We start from the raw sequence: 9,540 nt of genomic DNA, 5'->3' as shown, positions 1-9,540 counted from the left end.
AGCTAGTAAGGCAGAGCCTATATATTAAGGGCTGGTGTCGTCAAAGCTGTAATTTCTTATCCAGAGCATATGCACTTGCAAACGCAGTCTTCAGTCTCCTCATGAAAGTTTACGCGTCGCTGTCGCACGACCAAGATGTGAGCGTCTTTATCGAGCCATTATATCGCTGAAACTACGCTGTGACCTCGCAAAGTTGCTTCGTTCGGACGCAGCGAATAATCTAATCGCACCAGCAGAAGAGCGCCTATCGTCTCGCTCACGGTCCCGATTTGTGTACTGTACCCTCAGTAATGCAGCACAGACTGCGCCCCCCACCCCAAAATAATATGCCCGGCACGAAACGTAGTAGCAACTATCCGCCTCACCGCTCTAGTTAGAGACCACAACGAAGCAGCAGCAAACAGGCGGCCATGCGAGCAAGCAAACCTGTCAGAATAAACGTTCAATTTGCGCGGCCGCCCCATGCCCAATGAAAAGCGACCGGAAGTGACGGCCAACGCTGTATCATCACTTCGGCGCGCGGCAAGACGGGAAGGCGGAAGCTGCGCCATCATGCTCGTTTTCGCGTGCGTTCGCGTCGCGCGATGTGCGAAGTAATTTTAAACGTGTGATTAGTTTTGCGCGCGGGGTAGAAAAAGATGTGGCCCATGCTTTGTGTATTACTCGTGCCCCACTTCAAAGCAAAGCGTTCGTACGCACTGGAAGATGGATCCACGAAGGCTGAAACGAGAAGTTGCAACGTGCCCGGTCGGTAGTACTGGCATGATGGAAACTTTCAGGCAAGTGCCCGTTTATTTGGTATTTGTTTTGTTCGCTTTAGAAATATCTCACTGTGATCTCGTAGCATAATTCATAATTCGCTAATGTAAGAGCAAGAGCAGCTGCACTCCTACTAGGGCAAGTTAACTACCTCGATCGCGTCCCGTGTGACTAATGTTTGTCAAATCTACATCGGGCGTGGTGCGCCTGTATAGTTACGCTTTGTTTCTCAGCGCTTGAACGTTCATTGGTGTGATTCTCTCGTGCGTTCAGCGCGGCTGCTTGTAATACGGTCGTTCGCACTTCAGTTAAATGTGGTCCACCACTTTTGCGTCGCGTAGAAGAAGGACTGGCTTAGCCACCTTTCGAAGGAACCGGCGCGGTATTGGTTCTCCCTGATGCGGTCGCGTGCTGCTGTTGCTGCTTGCCGGACGCCTTCAGCATTTTTTCGGCTCGCTTTGTCTGTGCGTGTGCGCGTGCTCGCGCTCGGCTTGATTTGTGTGTGCGCTCAGCTCAGCTCGCTTTGTGTGTGTGTGCGTGCGTGCGCTCGCCTCGCTGTGTGTGTGTGTATGTGTGTGTGCGCGTGTGCGTGCGTGCGTGCGTTCAGTACATGCCGGTTTGTATGGGCCGGCGTGTTTGCGCGTGTGTAGTGCGTACGTGTTTTGTGAGTGTGTTGTCTGTGGGTCGCTGTGTGTGCGTGCACGTGTTAGCGTGTCTGCCTGCATGCATGTATGTGTGCTTACTTGTGTTCATCAATGTGCGCGTGCGCACTTTTGTTTCTGCGCTTTGAGAGTGCGTATACTTGTGTGTGCGTGTGGGTGCATTTTGTGTGCGTGCGTATGTATTGCATGAGGCCGGTAGAGTTTTACTCGCAATAAAACTCTTCCGATTTGGTGCAGCGAGTGTTCCCGCCTGAAAGCCGAGTTTGGTTTCAAGCCACCCTGGACAACTGCTGTATGAGGCGCCGTTCCTCGGGAGGACCAGTGGGAAGGCGCCAAGTATACGCTTCGTCCTTTTTCCTCCCATGCCCTGATGAATCGATATCCTTGTTTTTTATTGTGAAAGGAACGTTACATCCAGAGCATAAATAAATGATTAAGAAATCTGGTAGTGTGTTTCGCCATTACAATAATTCCGATCTTAAAGACGTGGATTTCCCATTAGCCCACATTTCTTTTGATGCAGACAACCGCTGAAATTGTTAGCGGCAGGTTATTCGAGACGTTCTACGTATATAGCAATTGTCTTCAGGAGCTTTAATGAATTTTGAAAATTTGAAGGGTTGTGCTTTAGAGGTATCATATACAAGCTTTAGGTCTCCGGGTAATTTGCATGCCCTTCGAGAGCTGTCGCCTATAGCCCTATTGAAATTCGTAACTACAGTTTGGAGCACTGGGGAAGCTAGAAGGCTTGTCCTGGCTCTCGAGAAAGTGGCTGGAGGTGTAGGTTGAGGAGTTTGGGGTTGGTAACACAAAGTATTTTTTATGCCTTAGCAGTAGGAGTGACACAGGATAAAAAAATGTGTGTCAAGCACAGGAAGCTGCTCATGTGGTAGAAGCAATTGTGTGCGTGTGCGTGTGTGCGCCCATGCATGCGTGCGTGTGTGAATTCTCTCCTCAAAAGGGAGTATGTGTGTAAGTGAGCTATTTCATTGCTGGTCTGTTTACCAAGAATTGGCAAGAAAACACAATAATCAATTTAACGTGAAATAATAAACTTCAAAGCATACTGGCGACAGCAGCATACAAGCATGCAGCTGTGTGACAATCTTAATGCATGACTGCAACATCTGGAAGGAGGCTTGCTTCTTCTTCAGTAAGCAGCACAAAGTCCATATTCTTGGCTTTTCTCGTGCAAACCAAAACGACGCTCATTGCCAATGATCTTGTCTTTTGCTCTAATAGCATTTGTTTATCTTGTACTTAGAGCGTCGTTTCTCGCAGGTCATGCAGATGGTAGCAGCAATTTCACAATGCCCAGCCTTGGCGCGCCCCATCAAGAGCAAGCCACTTGCGTTCGCCTTCAGACAGATGGTTAATGTCTTCTTGAAAGCGGTTGAGAAGACAACATTGTAAGTAGATATAGTTGTGTAGGTAATATAATAAGTCAAGTTATAATTTAAAACTCAGGCTCCTTGGCCGCCTAAGCTTGATATGATGTGCAGTTGTCTGTGGTTGTAAATATTGCCGATGGTACAGTGCATACTGCAGGTATGACTGCTGATCCAAAGTATACATTTGCATTTTCTTGATGGTCTTCCATAATGAGGATTTTCTTTGTGCAAGAATATTCACAGAATGCCGGGGCATTGTAGCATCATATTCTTTATTGTGCATTCACTGCTAATTTCGTATGACCTTCCTGCTACCAATTTATTTGCAGGAAAGAAATATTTGTTTACTCTCTGCAATGAGCTTGTTATTTGCTCATTGCATTACACTCTTCTACCTTTAATTTATTCCCATATAATTATCAAAACCTTAAAATTTCAGCTGTTTTTATTTTGAATACAGTATCAAAATCAAAATGCACCGGATTGCAATCTAGACTGCAAGGGATTTGAAGAAGTTACAAGAAACCAGGACCTCTCGGGAGCGTTAAACAAACGTTTCCGCAGGTAATGTGCCTAATTGTACTGAGCTAGCTGCTCATGAAAATTGCAAGTATATTTCATTTCACATAGTTTTGCAGGATATAGCAGGCCTATCATAGTCTCTGACCTGATTACCTTACCTCATTTATCATGAAAATGTCTCATGCTTAATTTGGGACAAGTTTTGAAAAATGAATGTATCATAATTTTGAAACTGCACAAAGTATTGGTTGAGGCTAGACAGTTTTCAAACAACTTGACCATGTTGAACTTAGCCATTACAGGACGGAAATAAAAACATGCACAGGAGCACTCATTCAATGAAATGTGATGCTTGTGGTTATTTTACACATGCAAAATGTACTTTTAAGCGAGAGAGGGCAGGTAGCCAATATACAGCCATTGTGACTCATGCGGGTAGTAGCAACACAGGATGAGAAATGGTTGTGTCTCTGAGGTTCATTGAATATGTGAAAAATCGTATACAGTCCCCCCCCCCCCATCCCCTATGAGGGGTAACCGTGCAATATGTTTTGGGCAAGAAAGACGATTGTTCTAGGAGACAAGAAATTTCAGGCTCTAGTTGAGAGGCTACAGAAAGAATGACCATGTAAATAGTCACAGATTAACATAAACTGCATCGGAGTGGCATCACAGTTTAGCATGAAGTGGGAGCATGAGGAAGGATCATAAGTTTAAATAAGGGAATACTACTTGTCAGTGCATTGCCAAGCTAACCCATTGAAAGAAGGGGGCGTGCTCTAAGAAAAATAGTTGACAACACATGCTAAATTTTTGAGAAAAGTATGCCAAAATGCCCATTCTTACTAAATTAGTAAATAAGAAATACACGATAAATTTTAGGATGCAGAAAGTGTTTAATAAACTGCATTGGAGAGTTGGATATTGTTGGGCTGGATACATGTATTGCAGGGCAAATGAGAATGCCAGTGGGGATTCCCTCATTTTCATTTTGTGTGCACTCTCTGTAAAACAGTTCTCTTTGTCTCCTAGTGTAATAATGTTGTGTAAAAACGGTCATTTTTTAATGCCTTGTGCATTTCGCTCTTAATGTGCCATATCCCGTAAGCTTCTCACCTGCAGTACTTATAAAGTGTAATGCAGATATATTGCAGATTTCATAATGTCAATTTTGTATTAAGGTCACATACACACTCTTGGACAAATGTCTGTTGTTGAGAGATGTCATTGGTAGTCTTTAAACTTTATTCACCCTTTTTTTCTATGGTGAAAAGGCTACTGTAAATTTATGTTTTTGCTGCTGTATGTGCCTTGTGTTCACAATGACATAGTGGTTTAGCATTCACAGTAACATGCAATTCCTTAATTTGCAAAATAGAAACCTCTCCGACCTTTCACTGTCTTGCCCAGTTGCCTGAGGGGTGCATTCTGCCCAGTCACATTAATTAAGTTTGTTACTTTGAGGAGCTTGTTGCTTTATCAAATTTTCCGCAAAGTACATGTATCATTGCACGGACTGAATTCTCATGATTCTCTTCTTATTTTGCTAATGCAGGATGCAAGATTCCAGCAATGCCATGCGCTGCATTTATTGGTCAAGATGCTCAGAGAATGGAGTCCCTGCACCTCGTGGTTAACCGTGAACATTTCTTTTTCTTTTGGAAAGCTAAAGGCCATTTGCTGCATCACTTGCATTTTTGCAGCTCAGATGTGTACTATATTTTTCTCATTTTGAATCAATATTGGCTGTTCAGTATAAAAAATGACTTACAGCGTGAAGGACAAGGACTGCGAGAGACACACTCCACTGACTTTCAACAATATTTTATTGCGTTGCCACATCGTGTGTGTATACACAGAGGGGTCATGCGCAGAAAATGAAAGCCAGTCACAAGGGGTGTTCTAACAGCAAGTCATTGTAAAAAGAACATGGTCACTTGAAAAAAAAAACACAATTTCTATCTGTTTAGATACAAAATTTCACTAGGGGTCAGCGTGATAGAAGGGGCACTAACGCACACACTACCCACTTTTCTGGTGAAATCAGCTTCAATAATTTACCGGGTGAGCTGTGTCTCGCTAAAACTTCCGTATCTTAAAGAGGGGCATGCAGCCGCAGTCCCGGCAATGAATGCCCAAGTGGCCTTGAACAGTGTTATTGACGTTGTTATAGTGCTCTCTTAAACGATCATTTAGGCACCTGCCTATCTGTCCAATATATTTACTGCCTCAAAATGGGAATTTGGGAAACCACATTCGTTGCACACATCGCAAAACGTTTTCTGTGCCCGGCAGAGCAACAACTCTGACGTGATTTAGGCGCGTTTACACACTTACAGAGCCTTGCCAGCTTTTCCGGGGCTGAGAAAAGGACTGTGATTTCTGCAGGTTCCCTAATCTTTTTTAGCCTATGGGAGACATCATGAACATACGGTAGCACTACAAACCTGTGTCTTTCAACCGGCTGGTTCCTTGACCGAGTGCGCTCATCATGTTTTGTGCACTTCAGAAGCTGTTCTGCTATGGCTGAAATTAAGGCCAAAGGGTAGCCAACCCAAGAAAGGCAATCAGCCTGTGCAGCAATGCTATGTTGCATTTCGTGTGAGCAAGATTTATTGAGGCTGTTAAAGAGGCAAAGCTTTACAATATCTCATTTGACGTTGTTGGACAGACAGGCAGGCGCCTAAACAATCATTTAGGAGAGCACGATAACAACGTCCATAACACTGTTCAAGGTCACTTCAGCATCCATTGCCGGGACTGCGGCTGCGTGCCCCTCTTTGAAGGCACGGAAGCTTTAGCGAGACACAGGTCATCCGGGAAACTATAGAAGCAGATTTCACTAGAAAACTGGTTAGTGTGTGCGTTAGTGACCCCTCTATCGTGCTGACCCCTAGTGAAGTCTTGTATCTCAACAGATAGAAATTCTAATGTTTATTTTTTTCAAAGGACGATGTTCTTAGTACAGTCACTTGCTGTTAGACACCCTTTGTGACTCATATTCTGCGCATGCCTGCTTTTGTGCAAATACACATGATGTGGCAACGTAATTAAATATTGTTGGAAGTCAGCGCAGTCTGTCATCTCTCGCAGTTCTTGTCATTCAAGCTGTACGTAATTTTATCTCATTAATTGCAAACTATCCCAAGAAACTACCCTTGTTCAGTATAATTATAATGTTTGATACGACCATTTGCTGGCAAATGTTAAGTCTGATATTTAACTTGAACTTTTGCATGAATGCCTATGCCTGTGTTCTTTTAGTAACCAGAGTATGGCTAACTTATTAAACCATATTTGCTAATTTGCATGCTCACATGCTATAGCATGCCTTAATCTTGAATTACTGCATCTAAGCGCAAATAATTTAGAAATTTACTATGTATTTTAAAACACTGTCCACATTTTGTGCTCAGCAAAATCGTTAAAACAGTGGTTTGTTTTTATCAGGCCTCCTACTGCACTTTGCACCCAGGCACTAGTAGATGTGGAATCTGCACTCTTTTGATTTATAGTAAGAAAAGAACCTATTTTCAAACTACATATTGTATATGTACCAGTGCCTTAGAGTTACAAAACAAAAATTTATAGAAACTGGTATTGTAGTTAGAAAAACCGCTACACAGCACCTTTAGCCCAGAGAACTCTCGTTTCACAAAAGAGGACAAACTATGTAGGCACTAAAAAATTCTACGTATTTTTTGTGCTCAAGTAATCTTGTTGGAAATAGAAAATTAGCAATAAGGCTCCTGGCATAAACCTCACTTAAAGCATGTCTATGCTTGGAAAGTATTGTTTCAGTCTGAAAAATGTTGGCCAGTTATGCTTTACATCGACTTTCCAAACTTTTCATAATGCTTTGTGATTACATTAGTGTACAAAATTACAGGTGTCTTTCTTGTGCGTTTGCTCTGCATTTCAATTGCTTCCCTAATTCACCTTTGCAATATGCCTTTTTTTAAGGCATCAAAACTTGAATTTTCGTTCACTGGAGCCAAAATTCAACCAAAATTCAACCAAAATTCAGTCCTTTATGTGGCCCAAAACACTGCGAATCAACCCAAGCTCTTTCAGTGCCGCTATACATAGTTTCTTCTCTAATAACAGATTTGATCAATACATATGTTTTAGGTACCTTTGTGGGGAATGTACATGTTCTTGTACTTACCGATGTGTTTGGCGATTGTGCATGTTTATATTTCATGTGATTTATGTATATGTTGTACTCTGTATTGCAGCATGCAATAAATATATTTGAGTTTTCTTGAAAATGCAGCCTATATCTTACCAGTCTGTGTTGCATGTTATTTGGAAATGGAAATCGTGATAACCTTGGTGTTGATATACATGCTCAAAAGTGTCAAGTTCGCTAGGTTGTACTTGTGCAGCGAAGACAGGTTTTCCAATATACACCTTGAATTACTAATATGTAATGTGATCCACACGTATAGGTGTTGTGTATGCCCATCGAAGCTTCAAGGCCGGCTGTTCGACAGTGCGTTTGGTAGCTGAACTTGAACCTTCTGGCACACGCAATAGTAGTGCGTGGATCGCTGTACATAGTAGTAATTGAAGGCGTGTACTGCCGAATCTGCCTTCCATACACGCTAGAAATAAAAGGGTGTACACCCTTCCAACACCCACACAGATGGGTGTTAATTTGGACGAGCACCCTTACACCCTAAATTTATTTTGCTGGACACCCTTCCTTTAGGGTGCTATAGTGGCACCCCAACTGTAGGGTGTAGACAACAGCACCCTTAGGGTGTTCGTCTGGCGACAAACTGATTTACACCCTTAAGGGTGTTAAAATGTTTAGTGTGTACTTCTCGTCTACAATGAATTCTCCCTGTGCCCGTTTAACTGTCTGTGACGTGACTTGGCGATTTCGTTACGTTTTATTTGTTTGGCGAATCGTATTTGTTCTGTTAACTGCCACAGACTCCAACAGAACAGCGCGGTAGAAAAGTAGTGCGCGATTTGAAGCTCCAAAGCGTGTTAAACTTGCGTATGCTACTACAGACTTCGTACGCTAAAGCGATTAGTAAGAAGCGTTCGCGGCTAATAGTGATAGGGAGCATACCACGCAAGCAAGGGCGGCCCTTCGCCGACGAACAATTTTTCGAAAGAAAACGTATCTTAATTTGGGGGAGTCTGAGTTTTCTACAGCGAGTGCAGTATCAGGTGTCGGAGCTACGTGATTGGAAAAAAATTAGGCGGCTCTAAAGCGGGATATTTGTCTAATAAAATAGTAATCACGACGCTGATACATTTGTAAACTAAAAATTGACATAAGCACCATTGTTGGTAACATGTTTTTGTGGAAACACCATAGAACTTGTTGCATTCCACCATGCGGTAAAACCAGTCAACAACAAAGTTCATTTCAAGTGACGCAAAAGCATGAGAGATATGGGTGCACCAGAAGCGACGAGCGATTCTTCAGAATCCAATAAAACACAGGAGTGGAAGCATTACTGAACGCTCAGTTAAATACATGGTTGTGCAGTGGTGGCCCTGCTCAGAACCAACCCCTGTGTGTAAGCTAAATATACACGAAGGTGTTAAGGCCACAACTAGATAGCAAAACAAGAGCGCGCTGTTGTGAGCACCTGTTGTTATTCCTCTGCACAAATGGCGCATATCCGCCGTCGAGGATTGCCCAAGAATTGGGAGGTTTGCAAAAAATGAATGAGAAGTTTAAACAGAAAAAGCAGTGAAGAAAGGAGAATTTTGCTCGTTGTTCAAAACGGAACAGTCATCACGCTAGAGTGAATCGAAAAATAGATACATAATTATCATAAATCTGCTGTTTTATGATTGGTGCCAAGAATAGTCTTTCATTGCTGTGAAAATTTTCTGGTGACTGTATCCCAACGTGTTGTTGTTGTCCTCACTGTCGTCGTTGTTGCCGCTAAACGTGGCTCATACCCAGGAGAAGGATTCGCCGCAAAGAATATTATCAAAAGTGCAAACACGAACAAATCAAATAAGTGAGCAATCAAAGAGGAAATGCTGAGTAACATAAAGACAACAGAGTTTTGACAACGTACTTATCACAAAAAAAAAAAAGAGCGCCGTCATCAGCCGTTATGGGTTGCCTTGGCATCAAAACTATTTTGCCGATATCTTTCATATTTGTTTTTTTAGCTCCTTCTTTCCTTCATATTGTAAGGATGGTTGTAATAGCAATGAGCGTTTTTAAA

At 42.6% G+C, this 9,540-nt stretch overlaps 1 long non-coding RNA gene across 2 annotated transcripts; it reads left to right on the top strand.

Moving 5' to 3' along the window:
- Nucleotides 1–561: 561 nt before the first annotated feature.
- On the top strand, nt 562–5,297 carry LOC135898339 (uncharacterized). Of its 2 annotated transcripts, XR_011514314.1 has the most exons (4): nt 562–779; nt 1,659–1,757; nt 2,703–2,830; nt 4,890–5,297. It is a non-coding gene; the product is annotated as an uncharacterized lncRNA (long non-coding RNA). The 2 variants fall into 2 exon arrangements; XR_010563308.2 differs by lacking the exon at nt 1,659–1,757 and having other exon boundaries at nt 4,890–5,296.
- The last annotated feature ends 4,243 nt before the right edge of the window (nt 5,298–9,540 follow it).

This window comes from Dermacentor albipictus, chromosome 4 (assembly GCF_038994185.2).
Source record: "Dermacentor albipictus isolate Rhodes 1998 colony chromosome 4, USDA_Dalb.pri_finalv2, whole genome shotgun sequence".
NCBI lineage: Eukaryota > Metazoa > Arthropoda > Arachnida > Ixodida > Ixodidae > Dermacentor > Dermacentor albipictus.
The sequence above is the reverse complement of the archived record's forward strand: the minus strand, read 5'-3'. Positions and strand labels throughout refer to the sequence as shown.